Consider the following 16,108-nt stretch of genomic DNA (forward strand, 5'->3'; position numbering starts at 1 on the left):
AGCTATGCTAAGTGCCAAAATAATCATTTTACTGAATAACTAGTGAGTTATCGGGCTCAATGCCTCTGGATATGGACTTCCTATAGATGAAGCAGCAATGCCCTACCCAAGGTATGGGTTTGATTGAAGGGCCCAGAAAAGATGGATGTGCGAGAGGCCACAGCATTTTCAGTGGGTGATTAACAGCCCACCATTTACTGAAAATGGGGTCAATTGGTTGAATATCTATCATAAGGTGAGGACATCACAGTAACCTTAGAGCGGTGGTTCTCAGGACCTGTCTGGCCAGTTAGTTTTTTTTCATGAGGTATATTTGTGTTTATTTATTTATTTATACGCTGCAAGGCCCTAAGCCACATACAAATCAATATTCATAAATTAAAACAAAGTGGAACACATTCTGAACCTGGACAGATGCAATACATTTCTGCTACTGAGAAGGCAAAGAGCTAAGTCTTTGTCATTTTCTTAAACGTTTTATGGCAGTCAGTCAACCGAAGCTGCTGAGATAAAGCGTTTCACAGCACCAGAGTGGCAACCAAAAAGGCCCGCTCCCTCGTATCTGCTAATCCAGCCAGCCTCACAGGGGGAATGAGCAACAGGCCCCACTGCGCGGAGCATTGGTTCACGGCAAAGCGTTGAGAGCCAGCAGCTTGTGAACTAATACCACAGTTTTATATTTATTCTCCACTGAACAGGGAGCCAGTGGAGGTCACGGAGCACAACTGAAATTTGATTCCTAATGCTATCACCAGAGATTAAGCGGGCGGAAGCATTCTGAGGCAACTGAAGTGCCTTGGTGGCAGTCAGTGGGGCTCTGAGATGCATAATGTTGCAATAATCGTTGAAAAAATCAAGGCCCGGTCAATTGAGAAACGCCAGGGAACAACAGGGGCTTAAGACGGTATAACAAGCGAACTTATAAAACCCAGCCTTAAGTGAAGATTTTATTTGAGGGGTCATTGACAGTTTAGAGTCGATAATGACGCGGAGGCTTCTAGAGTGAGGAAGAATTTTAATCTCAGTTTCACCCAGTTTAATGGTATTCATAGTGGATATCCTGAAAAACAGACTGGCCAGGTGGGTCCCACTTCTTGAGAGGGGTTTTTTTTAGCAGTATTTTATAATAACTTTTGTAGGTCCTATGCAGGAGGACCAGGTTATTAAACCTATTTAAGAAACATACTTAGCAAAAGTCTGAAATTAATCAAAATTATGGAGCATGGCAAGTCCCCTCACAGACCTTCCCTGTGCAGAACCTGTTAAGATCATCATCCTCAATGACTTATTTCATGCTTTTCCAGGACACGTTCAACGTGTGACACAGTAGTTAATGCTTATAATCGTACCATTATAAAAGAGATGGTGGTAGGGGAGCCAATGTCCTAGTTTGAAGGGGAGGTAGTAGGAAGTTGATTGTACATCAAGCATTTGGAAAATGCAAGGTTACATCAAGATAATGTTTACAATTTCTGATGTCTCCAATTACAGCAAGATGATGTTCACAAAAGTTTGATGTCTCCAGGGGCCAACAGGTGAGGGCCAGAGATAACAGGAGTCACACAACTAGCTCCACTACTATTTACACTAAGCTTGTGGGAGGAAGGCTGCTAGAAAGAGCCATGTTTGTACTTGCTTTCTAAAGGCTAGGAGGTCCAACGCTTGGCAAATATGTAGAGAGAGGCAGGGAGTTCCAGACATTGGGGGTTGATCCTTGGAAGATTCTCTTTCTGGTGGTGTTTCTTGAAACTTGGCACATTTAGGTCTGAGATGGTGAGCATAGAGGATGTGAAGGCAGCTATGGGTTGTTGTGATTGCTGAGGTAGAGCAGTGCATCTCTTTTGAAGGGTTTGTAGGTTAGAATCTGAAATGTTTAATTTGGTATGATAGAGTACTAGGAGTCAATGGAAAGTTTTTAGGATTGGTGTGATCTTATTGAATTGGCTTGTGCTCGTCAATAACTGGGCTGTGGTATTCTGTACAACCTGTAGGCGGTGGATTGGTTTGTTGGGTCTCCCTGTGTAAAGTGAATTGCAAACGTCTAGGCAGGAGATGAAGTCCATGTGTTTGAGATGTTAGGGTGAAAACATACCTAACAACTGAACGATCTGTGCCCATGCCTATGTAGGTTTGAAAATAGTTTTAACTGGAACCAACCATCAGGATGAATTGCTACCAAACTCATTTCCCCATGTGAATGTCTTTAAACGTAAACGCATTAGCATATACCATATTATTCATAATACTATTTGTTACCGAATATTAATGGCACCACCTATGTAAATTATGATCTACTTTTTTCTTTGAGATAGGTGCCCTATTGTAAACCGTTATGATGGTAAATAACTTAATGACGGTATATAAAAACTCTTAAATAAATAAAATAAAATATGTGCAAAATTATTCAAGATTTCTTAGCTCATCACACTAGGAAAATTATCCCAAAACAAGCCTCTTTTTAATATTCCAGAGCACTCAACATAGATTCCCTTAAATTAATCTACATCAGGAAATTGCACAAAAAAAATGCACAAAATTCAGAAATTTGCTTGTTCAAGTTTTAAAATGGTTCATCTTTTGCCCAAGGCTTAGAATGTGCAAAACAAAAATCTTGGGCAAAATCAAGCACTATGGGAGTTTGGCCCAGGTCTTCAACCTGGCCTGTAATTTTGATATTTATTTAATTTACATTCTGCCTTTTCAGGCACTTCAAAGTGGATGACATTCAGCTGCTGTAGGGTACTTCCCTGTCCCCAGTGGGATTTTCTAAGGTCGCAGACCTTAGAAAATCCGGCGGTGACAGGGGGCGGGGAGGCGAAACGGGGGGGCGGGCCTGCAAAAGGTGGTGCTATTGGGCGCGAAACTCGTGGCGAAAAGGGCCCTTACCTTTTCGCCGCCAGCGACGTCTTCATGGCGCCCACCCTGGTGCCGTCCCGACTCCTCCCTTTCCGGTGCGGACGCCGCCCAGAACCCACCCCGATCTAGGTATTGTATGCGAACAGTTCCTTTTCGTGTGCGATCCCTTTGGAAAATGACCCCCTAAGTTTTGTACATGAAGCAATGGAGAGTGAAGTGATTTGTCCAAGGTCACAAGGAGCAGCAGTGGGATTTAATCCCTGGCTTCCCTGGTTCTCAGCCTACTGCTCTAACCACTAGGCTACTCCTCCTCTAATCTTCCTTCTATTTATATTTGCATGTACTGAAACATATGCACGTACAGCCAGAACAGAACTATGTGCTGCTGCAGAATTTATAAAGCACTAGTATAAATCTCCATGTGTTCACTTATACACGCAAATCCAGTACTGCCAATAGGTTTGAAACTTAGGCTCCCTGTGTCAACTAGAGAATACCACCAGCAGACAAAATCAACAATTGATGTGTATACCGTGTGAATGCAGAAGCGCCACAATGCTCTGAACTTGGGGAAACACAATTACAGTGGACCCTTGACTTACGAACTCAGTTTGTTCCAGAGGGCTGGTTGTAACTCAGGTTGGTTGTAAGTCAAGACTATTTTTTCCATAAGAAATAATGGAAATACCCATAATGCATTCCAAACCTCCCAAAGCACGCCTTACTTAACATTTTCATAATAAAAAAGGGTTGTATAATGTGCGTAATTACCAGAAACACCTATAAGTTTCTAGTGTACTCACCAAAAAATTATAAAATATGCCTGGCCTACCAGAAACAATAATTTCATACTGTACTCACCATTCAAGTTGACATCTTTGGCTTGTAGGAAGGGAGAAAGGGGAGGATTCCCCCCGACCCACCCCCTCAGAGCACATCTCTGGCCCCCAAACACTCATTTCCCTCTCCCAGCATACTCATTCCTCCCCTCCCAGCTGAGTGCTACACTCCCTTTCTCCTGCTGCACAGAAGCTTCCTTGGTCACCAGTGATGCTGTTGCTTGCTGCAATGCCATGCCGGGTCTGCCTACGTGCTCCTGTGAACATTTGCAGCTCTGGGTGCGCCTGAGATGGACAGGCCTCATCAGCAGCAGCAGCAGCCAATCACTGCAACAGCAGAGCAGAAGTCCCTCCCACCAAGCCCAAAAAAACGCAATTGACAGGAAAAAACACCCAATTAGAAGCAACCGCACACATGAGCGGATACACATGGCCTTGGCCAACATTCAGGTTGTAACTCAAGACTTTGGTTGTAACTCAAAACTAAAATTTTGGTTGTAACCCAAGTTGTTTGTATGTCAAGCCGGTTGTAACTCGAGGGTCCACTTCTACTGTGAAATCTGATGCAACAGGATCCTTCAACAAGTTTCCCTATGGTGGGACTGAAAAGTATTTAGAGAGCAGCTATTCTCTGTGTTGTTCATTGCATCTGAACCTAAAAAGCTTATCACGTGATCGCATCTTAACTGAGAAAAGAAAACAGGATCTTTCTAGTGTGACTTGGAAAGAGGAATGAGAGAACTCATTTAAGAGTCCATCTGGTGAAATAAGTCACTTTAAAAAACAAATAGCATCAGCTCTCTCCACGAATGTTCCTTCCATGACTTTAATGTCATATTTCTTCAGTTGTGATCAAGGTAGGTTTTAATCTTTTCTGGTCATAAAGCCGCTGACCCTCTTGTTTAATGAAGCTAAGCTCAGCTTTTTTTTTTTCCTTCATGCCTTCCACATCGACAACTAGAGGAAGCAAAGATTCTATTTGTATAGTGTTTGTGAATAGTGATGATGGTAATGCTACACAAAGGGAGGGCATGTTACGAAACTTCACTGGTCAGGATAGTTCCTGCCAACAAAATCCTGCTGTAACTAGTTTACTCTTGTGTGGCCACTGTACAGTTGTGTATCTGGCTTCACTGGACAAACTGTCCAACTAGGTCGGCCAATTGCTTCTCCTACAGTGCCTAAAGATGTCTATGTGTACAGTTCCAACCTCATCCTGGGTCAGCTGAACAGGCTAATCCAGTTCAGTTTTTTCCCCACTGCATGCATGAATTTGTAGCTCTGATTTTCTGAGAGAAATTGGTGGGGAAAATTAAAACTACATATCCATGCATGCAATGGGGCAAAGCCAAGCCTGAGTTAGCTTATTGGGGTGACCTTAGATAATGTGACAATCCTATTTGGTTCTGATGTCACAAATGGCAACATACTGCATTCAGCCATATAGTGAATGAGGCTATTTGGGACCGACTTCCAAACAAAGTTGTTCCCTGGCAGAAGATATAGTACACAGGCGCAGCATAATTCCTTTTTTTTTTTTAATTACCTTAAAATTAGTAATAGATGCATGCTATGTATTACTGGTTGATTTGTGTAGTTGCTAAATATTGTACAGTGCATTACATTATTATTTTAAGGAGAGGCCTTAGAAACAAAAAGCTAGACTAAGATATCCTTGAATGATGAAAATAAAACTCCAGGTATCATGGCATTATGTGCTTTCAAAATCTCATGTAGAACAACAGTTTTGGATTATTCTTTCAGTGGTCCAATAAAAGATTTTATACAACCTTAGGGATGTCAACCGCATTCTCTCTAAGGTGCATAGGAGACCACTGATAGTTTCCCCTTCCCCACCAGATGTGCTCCAACTATCCAGCAGGCCTTGTTTTGCATACATGGGGATGCAGACCAGAACTACAGCTCCATGCATGCAGAACTGGAACTAGATCAGATTCTTTGGGTTCACCTGAGTAACGTGATAGCCTGCACTTCCTCTAAAACAGTGGCTCCCAAACCTGTGCCAGGGACCTCCAGCCAGTCGGGTTTTCAAAATGTCCACAAAGGAATATGCATGAGGTAAATGTGCATGCAATGGAGGCAGTGCTATACCTCATGCATATTCATTGCGGATATCTGAAAACCTGACTGGCTGCGGAAGAACACAATCCCTCAAACCATCCCACAGTATAAAGCAGAAGATGGCTGGAGTGCACCCAGCAAGGGGAAAAGGTGTGGGTGGTTTCTTGGGCACCCGAGGCACCAGACAAAGCAACACCCAAGACAAGGTTAGTGTTCAGCATGCCCTTCCCTTTCAGGCTCACGTTCTTGCAGATTCACAGAGTAACTCATAAGGGTGGCTCGGTGTGTCTCTCCCCCTCAACTCAACTTGGCACCCAGGGTGATGGTCCTTATTGCCCACCCTTTGTAGCAGCCCTGCATGTATCTTAGAGGTAACGTCGGTTGTTCCCTCACCCTGGTTTTGCCCCACTGAATGCAGAGAGAAGTAGTTCTGCTTTCCTTAAGAAAAGTCCAAGAACGGTCCAATGCATGCAAGGCAGCAAAATGAGGATTGGATCATCCTCTCCAAGCCCACCGTGGTGGCGATCCTATAAAACCTGAAGAGTTCTCTCCTGCACACATGCAATCACTCAACATATGGGCTCTGTAGAATTCACATTTTGATAAATTATTTCCTGGAGCCCCCGCCTCTCCCCCAGCTAAATCATACCTTCAGGAGAGTTGGGGGTCTCCCGCGCAATCCTGCTTCTTCTGTACAGAGAGCCACCGCACAATCCCATCGCTTTGCAATGGGAGGTCCCCGTACAATCAACCTTTCTTGGGTCCTCTTCCTCCAACACATTCCGACCAGCACCCTCCGCTCCCCCCACCTTCAGAGTGACAGCACCGCAAGCAAAGCCATGCTCAAAGCGTGCAGATCAACTAGGGGGATCTCATGCAGCCCACGTTCAGCCCAGCCTGCAAGGTCTGAAAATGCTCACACGCGGTGCCAGCAAAGTTTAAAACCATTTGCCAGAGCTGATCTCCGGCTGCATTTAATCCCGGACACCACAAATGGTAGGATGCTGTGAACCGTGATGGCTGACAGCTCTGGCAGTGTGTGTCTCCTTAAACGTCAGGCAATTCATATCCATCTAATTGGGATATAATCAATTGAAATGTTCAGCTTGGCTAGAGCCTCTGTAGAAGCACTCATAGCCAAGTTTAAGGTATTTTCCCCATAAAGACAATTTTAGAGAAACGTTTCGGCATTGGAGTAGTTAGCATGCCCTGGGCTGTAAGCTGGGACACCTATGTCAAGGAGATCTGAGCAAATCTTCCTCTCCTTGTTTTCCTAATGAGGGTGAATTAGGGGGGTTTTCAGACAGATAAATGTTGTAGATTTTATTTAAAAAAAATAAAAAAATTCTGAGATGAATGAAAGTGATACTATTGAAGCCGAGGAAGGCACACGATGCAGCAACTACCTTATGACAATGGTACCCCACCCTCACAATAAGAGTTGGCAGTAAGATCTGGCACCAATACTTCTCAAAAAAAGAGCAATTTGAGCATTTTAGAGCACTGACTCAGGTGGGTTTTTTTTAGTAGATTCACGCACAGGGTTTGAGCTATGAGCTGGGGATGGTCCCGTCTCGGCCTTCTGGCTGAGACTGAGAACCGATGTGGCGGAGTTTAATGACTGAGCTCAGTGGGGACGCGATGCTATTACAACCGTTGCCAAACCTGTTGCTAAAAGAGAACCATTGGAAAATTGCCGTACCACACTCCACATTTTTTGATGAAAGATGTCTGTGGGACATAAGTTGACATTCCCCCTGCCATGTCTCCAAAAATATTATGGACCTGACCCAAGACATTCATGTCAGGCTCTGCATTGCATCTTACACCTGAATGGCCAATGTAACGCTTAATGTGGTCCAAATAAAGATCATTCTGCTGGATCCCGTGCATTATGTTTTCACGTACCTCGGAATTTTTCAGAGCAGAGACCTGTCAAGTTGGCTCCCATGTGTTTTAATAAAGATCATTATGCTAAATATTATACCATGTCAAGCCAACGTCCTTGCTTGGAGGCTAAAATAAAGCCACACAGTGAAGAAATGTCTCAAATGCTAAACATGGGATTGCTGGCAACAATGAAATTAATAGGAGGAAACTGATCACTCCTGGGGAGGCAATTCAAAACTGGGAGCCTCCCTCTCTGGCCGTGCATCATATGTCATCAACTAAAAAGTGGATTACTGTTATTCAAATGAATACAAAACAAGCACTTTTACAACTCCACAGCACGAGCCTGAGCAGTCCAGAAACATGTGCCATAAAATGACACCACTTAAAGGGAATTCCTCCCCGGAAAGCCTGCGGACTTTCATGTAGGGTTAGGAAAAACACAGCTAATGTACAGCAAAGGAGGCAGGGTCCCTCAGCTCACTGCTGGATGTGTAAGTCTCTGGAGAAGACTGCAGTCCCTGGGTTTGCTCAAGCCAAACACCTTTGATCAATTAAAAAAAATGTGACGTCACAACCATCAGCTGGTATGGGGAGCCCATGAGATGAGTCACAAAGGCCGGTGGTGGACATGAAGCAAACCAGCTGTAGCAATGACTTAACCGGGGAATCTGCAGATGGGCGATCCAGGACTCCTGTCATTCGAAGTGCGCACAGTCCCAATGCCGTTAGGATTCTGGGCCATCCAAGAAAATATTATCCTGCACGCCCTGAGCTCTTATCCTTCTTCACCTTGTTGAGACTAGAACAATCGCTGGGATTCAGGACTGGGAGGTTCTGATGGACGGGTTCTGCTGATCCAGGATTCTGCTCCGATTGCTCTTTTGGGTCAGGAAGGAAGTTTCTGTCGGGGGAGGGAATATTTTGTAATCAGTTGACGTTCTGCAGATAAAAGTTGCACTTGACAGACTGTCTTCTGTCACCTGCGTAAATCGTTTCCAGTGCACAGAAAGCAGCTGACGTGTTCAGTCAGGACCTGAGTCACAAAGGCTTTTCCCCTCCCATTCTGCGTCGAGGGAAAAGACCTTGATGAAGTAGAACCAAAGGAGGTAATTTTCAAAAGATTTTATGCGCATAAATAGGCTTTTGAAAATTGCTACTTTTGCACGCCCGACTCCTTTTGAAAGTCTGCATGCACTGCATCCGACTGCACTGTTGGGGAGGCCTTTTGAGTTTTGTGCGCATAAATCACAGGTGAGTGACTCCCTCACTCCCCCAAGTTTGAAACGTGTGTTCGGCCTGTGCTCTCAGCCCATGTTTTAACTCCGGATTCTTGGCACTTTTTTAAAACTCTCAGTACATTAATGTACCTTTAGCTTACCGCATCGGGAGTTAAAACAATTATCGACCTTTGCGTTGAGAAACGCTGCGCTGAATTTCAGCTCACGGGTTGAACCCACACGTCATCAGCCCCAAAGAAATTAACCAGGAAAAGGCACTGACTTACTGAGCATAAACTCCGTGGGTTATCCAGTGCCGCCCCACCTACTCCACCCATAGCTGTAGTTTGGGCAAAACATGAGGGGCAGGGCCCCCAAACGCTCTGGGCTAGTGCTGCTTTGACCCTTTTGCCATCCTACCAGTGTGACCGCACTAACCTTTGCAGACAAACTGTGCCAAGGACTCCACCTTTCCCCAGATTGTAAAATCTTGCGGTGGAAAGCGTCCAGGTTATTTTTTTTTCTCTGAGTTTGGTTCTGACGAGTTTCAAGTCCTATTTTACTGACGGCAAGAAATCTTTTTTTTCCTCAAAAAAAAAAAAAAAATTCACTCCAAAACTTATTCTTTTAAAAAGTATTTGCTCTGCATCTTTTCATGTAGATCTGACTCCTGATTTCTTCCTATCTCTGGGCCTCGCATGTTTTCCTGTGCCCAAATCACCGTTTGCTGGGATTGCCACATTTTACTCAGGTACACTGACATCTTAACTCCGCCGTTGAGCCCTGTAGTAAAGTTGGAGGTCTTAGCATCAGATTAGGGATCCCGGTGATTTCTGTCCAGCCTTACCATCACATCCCCAGTGTCTGCAGGCCGCAACCATTACCAGCAGCCTCTCGTGTTGGCCCTAGGACCGTTATTCTTATCTATCGGAGTCTTAAACCTCAATCTGTGTGGTGCCAGGTAGGTTCCTTCTATAGCGACTGGGAATGGTCACAGGCGCCGAGACGAAGGCTCATGCTGTTCAGTTTTGCCACTTCAGCACTAACTTGGCCATTCAAAAGGCAGTGCCCTCAAGGAGTGACTCTAGGGCACAAATACCATGAGAAGGCACCGGTTTTGCACTCATTTTGGCCACGGTGGTTATTTCCAGGGAATCAAAATGCTCATTCAGCATCAGAGTTGATTGAATGGGGCTTTGTAAGCCTCCCCCAGCTGAAAGTAAGGAGGCTCCAATGAGCCCGGATGTCCAGCAAAATCTGCTGTTCACAGAAAAGGAGCAGAAAGACAGGCATTTCCCCCTCTCATTAATTAAACTGAGCACATTTGGTTGCGGGTTTCAGAACAAAAGTTGCAAAGAAACACCTGCGGAAAATGATAATGCGAGCTGCTGGTAATTCAGTTTCTTCCTTTCGCAGTGAAGGCCTGCGGAGGGGCAGCGGCCGAGCTGCACTGATCAGAGTGAGGCCTCCGGAGTTTTCTCTTACTCCCTAGCAGATTTGTGCTTTAGACCTACGAGATGGCCACCAGTCCATGTGCAGGTAGCTCCTAGCTATATCGGTGGCTGCTTTACCTCCACGAGAGGCTGGTCTTATGAGAAGAAGTACAGAAAATCTGGAGTGAAAGATTGGTACAAGCTAACAAATTTGCAAGGTGCTGACATGACTTGCACTGTCGGGATTAGACGTCTCCTGCTGGGCAAGCTGTAGCATTATATTCCAGCCCGGAGTGGGGAGCAGTGCAAAAGGAAATGTGCATGCAGGGGCAGCCAGTATAAGAATGTCAGTGATTATATTGGTTAACTTTTTTGCAATGGCTATCAGTTTTCCATTTTACAAATGCACATATAATATTAACATAGTGACAGCAGATAAAGCCCTGCCCAGCTGAGATCCTTCCTCTGAGAGCAGATAAGCAGATACAGTAAAGTCCCATAGGTAAAGCAACACCAGCTCCCACTCCCCAGCTCTTTACCCAATCTCTCAACCATTTTTCTAACAGCGGCCCGCCATGCGTATCCCAAGCATGCCCGGAATCTGTTAACACCGCTGCCCTTCACCCCCTCCACTGGTAGGGATTACATTAGCTCTTGTAAGACCAATACTTCCCAAAAGGGAAACTGAATGAACGGGCTCAGAGGCATCTCCAGACAGACCTATTGACTGGGGGGTGGGTAACAGGGAGGCAAACTAGGTATGGAGGGAGGGAGGGGGAGTCAAACCACACCTTGCGCTCACTGTCCCAGCACAGCCCCTTTAAGAACCGACTACAAGGGAAAAAGCCCCAAGGGCCTTGTGTGCAATAAGGGATCCCTTGGCCAGTTTCCACCTACCGTTGAAATTATTCACTAGTATCATTGACCTTCTCCATCTAAATGGGATCAAAGTGTGGATTCTATACAGGATGGGACAGAACCCTAATATAATAAACCCTGCACCTCCAGTTTTTGTTTTTTTTTTAAATACCCTATGCCCACAGAAACTCCCCCAGACGTAGGTACAAAGCAGAACCAGGGGTGTTTCCCTTTACAACTCACCATATAAAAGAAACAAAACTTCCAATTCTGCTGCCATCTTGATACAGCGACACAAACTATTTCTGCTGCCAGTTTATGAAGGAGGACAAAACCCTGCAAAAAAGCACACTCAGGGCCAGATTTTAAAAACTACGCGCGGGCGTAGATTTGTGCGCGCAACCCAGCGCGCACAAATCTACGCCCGATTTTATAACATGCGTGCACAGCCTTCCTCCGTTCCCTCCCCCCCCCCCCCCCGCCACCTTCCCCTCCCTTCCCCTACCTATCCCGCCCCCCAGCCCTACCTAAACCCCCCCCCCCTTACCTTTGTCCTATAAGTTGCGCCTGCCTCTGGGCAGGTGTAGATTGCGCACACCGGCCAACAGCCGGCCCGCGATCCCGGGCACAGTGGCAAATGGCCGCTGTGCCTGGAGGCTCCAACCCCGCTCCTGGACCGCCCCACCCCCTCCCTTGACCACCAACCTCACATCCCCATGTTCATACTTCCACTCAAAACCTCTAGCCCCAATATCGCATCCCCCTATTCATACTCCTAGCCCAGGGGTGACCAACTCCGGTCCATGAAAGCCACAAGATAGATGTGCGTGAATCTATCTCGTGCATATTCACTGTGGATATCCTGAAAACCTGGCCTGTTTGTGGGTTGGCCACCCCTGCCCTAGCCATTTAATCGCATGTATATCTGGCAGTCATGACACCATGGGGGAAGGAACTGAGCATATAAACACTCATCGTCTCTATAGGCACCTGCCTCCCCATTTCTGCAGTACTTCCTTTCCAAGCTCAAAGTATTCTGCAGGGAAGAAGAAACAGGTGTCCGTGTAGACGGTGTGTATGCTCTCTCCAGACCTATCCCCACCATGCTGCAACCACTCAAACAGGCTATGTTTGACTGGGGTACTCCAACCAATGCAGGCTGGCGGAAGGACAAAACATATACCAAAAGAGAGGCTGCTTCTATATCATCTACTCGATTGAGAAATATCAAAGAATATGTCAGACCAGCTTTATCATCAAAACACACCACTCTCTGCTTCAACGGCAGGGGAGAAAGTCAGATACTTCACTTTCAATGCATATCCAGCATAACTCTCTGCTTCAACGGCAGGGGGAATGAAGAAAAGTAAATCTATATACATACAACAACCAACAAGGTCTGAATTATTTAGTCTGGGTAAACAAATAAGCATGGGTGTAGCTTGCTTATTGCGGCGGTTACTACCCCTAACTAATTAAGCTTGATATTTCACTTAGAGGCAGTTCCAACACTGCTCTCTACATTAATGGTGGGGGTGGAAGGGAAATTGAATCAAAAGGTTACTAAGAGCCAAGAGTAACAGATAAGAATGAGAAAAAAAAAAAGTGCAAAACTTGCTGGGCAGACTGGATGGGCCATTTGGTCTTCTTCTGCCGTCATTTCTATGTTTCTATGTTTCTATATAACGCCCAGTACCCTCAGTGGTTCAGCAATATATGGACACTACTGTTGTGGTTCGTCTTCAGTTTGTGTGAATACTTTACAGACTGTAGAATTTGAAAATCCATACTACAAACACAAGTATTTTTTTAAAATCATTTATCACATGTTCCTCCACTTATGTGATATACATCATTAAATGTCTGTGTCCCCTCCTTTAGGTAGGGAAAACCAAGAGCGTTTTGAGTCCGCACACTGGAACATAAAAGTTGTATGAAGAACATGAGAATGGATGCACCCATTGTTTCACATTGTTCGCTCTTCAGTCATGAATTTTCCACCGAGACACTTTGCCATAGATCACATCGAACCGGACATTAGGGGCGGGGACAGAGACAGGATGTTAACTCAATTAGAACAGCGTTGGATTTCTCGATTAAAGGCTCTTGAACCTCACGGAATGAATGTCGCTAGTGATTGGATATCTTTTTTATGAACGGACGTTAATGAGAACTTGATAGTGGGGGTATGAAAATTGGATGAGATTGGTTCGCAAGATTTTGTTCCATAGCAGCACATTCTCCGATAATATTTTAATTCTACAACTGAGTGAGTTTACATATTCTGGATCATATTGGAAGTATAAATATAATATATATATATATATAAATTTTTGAATGCAGCATTTCTGTTTGCAACCTTATAGGACTGGTTAGTTCTTTTAACATCAATAATTATAGAAGAACAGAAAAGCAAATGAATATACATAAATGAATTACGCAAGTATTCCAAAAAAACCATTTCTATTACTGTGCAAGCCTGGAGGTGTTTTCTTGGCCCCGAGGTTTTTTGAAACAGGAGCCAATGAGGACTCCGCAGATTAGTGACATCAGTCTATGTAAGAGGAGTGCGCATGCGCCGGCGTTTTTGTACTTTGAATCGGTGGGAGAGCGGTTATGAAGCACTGAAGTTACTGAGTACAGTGAGTATGCACCGCATCTCCTGAAGGAGATTTTTATTCAGATACAGCGTGCTTTGTATTCACACCAAGGATGGCCCGGTTTAACAAAAAATGAGTGCCTTGAGATTATAAATTAAAGTATTTCTCCTTTTTGTAGATTTGCCCTGAAGCAGCCATAAGGCGAAACGCTGGCCATCGACGGCAATCATGAGTTTCAATTCAGGAGCACAACATTGAAGATGAGTTTTACTCCATTTGAAAATTAAAAAGCAAACAAACTAATGAATAGAAAAAAAAAAAAGAATTATTTTGATGAACTAAATATTTGGGAAGGTTTTGGAGGTTTTCGTGTTGATGCGTTCATGAGAACAGTGCATGCCAGGCTCTGAGGCCTTTTCCGCCATTGAAATTAAACCTATTCAGCCATGCAGAGACGTTTTACACTGAAGGTGTGAAGTGCAAGCAAACTTTCTTTTGGGGGCCTGTGGCCCTACTACAGGAATCCATTCAGGACGTGGAGCAAACAACCCAGGAGAGTCCTGAAAAGCCGGGAGACCTGGGCTGTCTCTCATAAACCCAAGTCCCTTCTCCCCAATCCTCAAGTCCCACCTCATCTTCTCTCTCTCTCTCTCCAGTCCCTGAATCCCATCCCACCTCATCAGATCTTCTCTCCCAAGCCTCACCTTCTAGGCACCGTGGGAAATGATGGCAGATAAGGACCAAACTGGTCCATCCAGTCTGCCCAGCAAGTTGAATGGGGCTCAGTGCAGGTTTCCCCTCCCTTCCCCCTTCCCTATCCCCCACCCCAGTCCCCACCGCAGCTCATCTCCCCCCCCCCCCCCACCAAATACCACCCAATCCCCGAGCGCCGCCTTCTCTTTGCTCCTTCCCTGTCCTGTGCTGGCTCTGGCCAGGCCCTAGTTGGGTGGGCCCCAGCGCGTCTCTAGGCTGCTCCTCCCCGTCCACCCATGCGCAGCGCTCGCCGGAGGCCTACGGAGCGGCCTAGAGACGCGCCAGGGACGCCCGCTCCGCTCTCCTTTTTGGTTAGAAGAAATAGGAGAGAAAGGCACCGGCGCTGGCAGGGGAGGAGCAAAGCCATTTCTAGGGGTGCGGGGCGATGCCACTGGTATGGATTGAGACAACATAAAAAATAATTTGGGAGGCGACCCCGAGCAGTGTGTGATGATGGCGTCTGCGCTCCTAAGGATTGCTTGATATTATTTAACAGCTGGAGGAAGTTGTTTAAAAAGCCTGTTTTCTTTATTTGTTTTTTAAGTGCTGTCGTGATGGACTCCATATGAAGTTATTTTGCTAAGAAAAGGTTTATGCGGGTTAAAGGGTACAGTGAAGTCAAGGAAACCAGCTAGACCCAGCAAACAGCAGCGCTAGCAAGGAGAGAGGTAATTCAGCTGCCCTGCCCTTTTCTTCCCACTAAACTCTCCCCCAAATGGAGTAAAGCCCAGATGGGTTAGTGGATGGGCCCGGTGCCTCGTTACTGAACTGGCGCCTGCGAATCTAACCAGCCCCCGAAGAGAGGAGTTCAGGTTAAGTGAGTTACTGGCAACAAAAAGCTACCATTTGCTGTAAAATGGTAAAAGTAAAGCTGTACATCAGCTTTGAGGTAACTTGAGTTTCTCCTCCCTAAAATATAGCATTGCACCCACTCGAAAGGGGAAAAATAGCTTTCCACCTGCAAATGATTTGCTTCCTAGTTCAGGGCTTTCTTTCCAGCTGCCAGCGGTCAGGTTACATCGTACACTAAGAAGCTGCTATGCATGTGCTGACTGACAAAGCCTTCCGTGCGCAGGCACACGCGTGACGTATACTATGTATTTATAGTCTGCATTTCATGAACTTCAAAGCTGATTACATCCAAAAGCCTTAGGAGTCTGTACCTGAGGTATTGGAGGGTAAAGCAATTTGCCCAGTCACCAGGAACAGCGGTGGGATTTGAACTCTGACTCCAGTGGTTCGCAGCCCGCTGCTCTAACTGCCAGAAAATGTTTTGCTGTAACAGGATGTGACGTATCTGAGTCTTTACCTCCAAACAGCAGTAAGATACCCCAAATTCTCCACATGCAGAGAGTATGTAAATGGTGCGTATGAAAGAAACAGTTATTTTTAGTTATGGATAGGATTTGTGGATTACACAGCAAGTGATTTTTTTTTTTAATTATTACTTCTAAAACTGTTCTGTATATCCTAAGAAGAACTTAATAATCTCTCGAAGGCATTTATCTAAAGGTTGAGTTCTGAATATCACCGGCACTTATCCAGATAAAATGTATCCAGATAAGATCCGGTTTAGC

The sequence above is a fragment of the Rhinatrema bivittatum genome, chromosome 10, assembly GCF_901001135.1.
Source record: "Rhinatrema bivittatum chromosome 10, aRhiBiv1.1, whole genome shotgun sequence".
NCBI lineage: Eukaryota > Metazoa > Chordata > Amphibia > Gymnophiona > Rhinatrematidae > Rhinatrema > Rhinatrema bivittatum.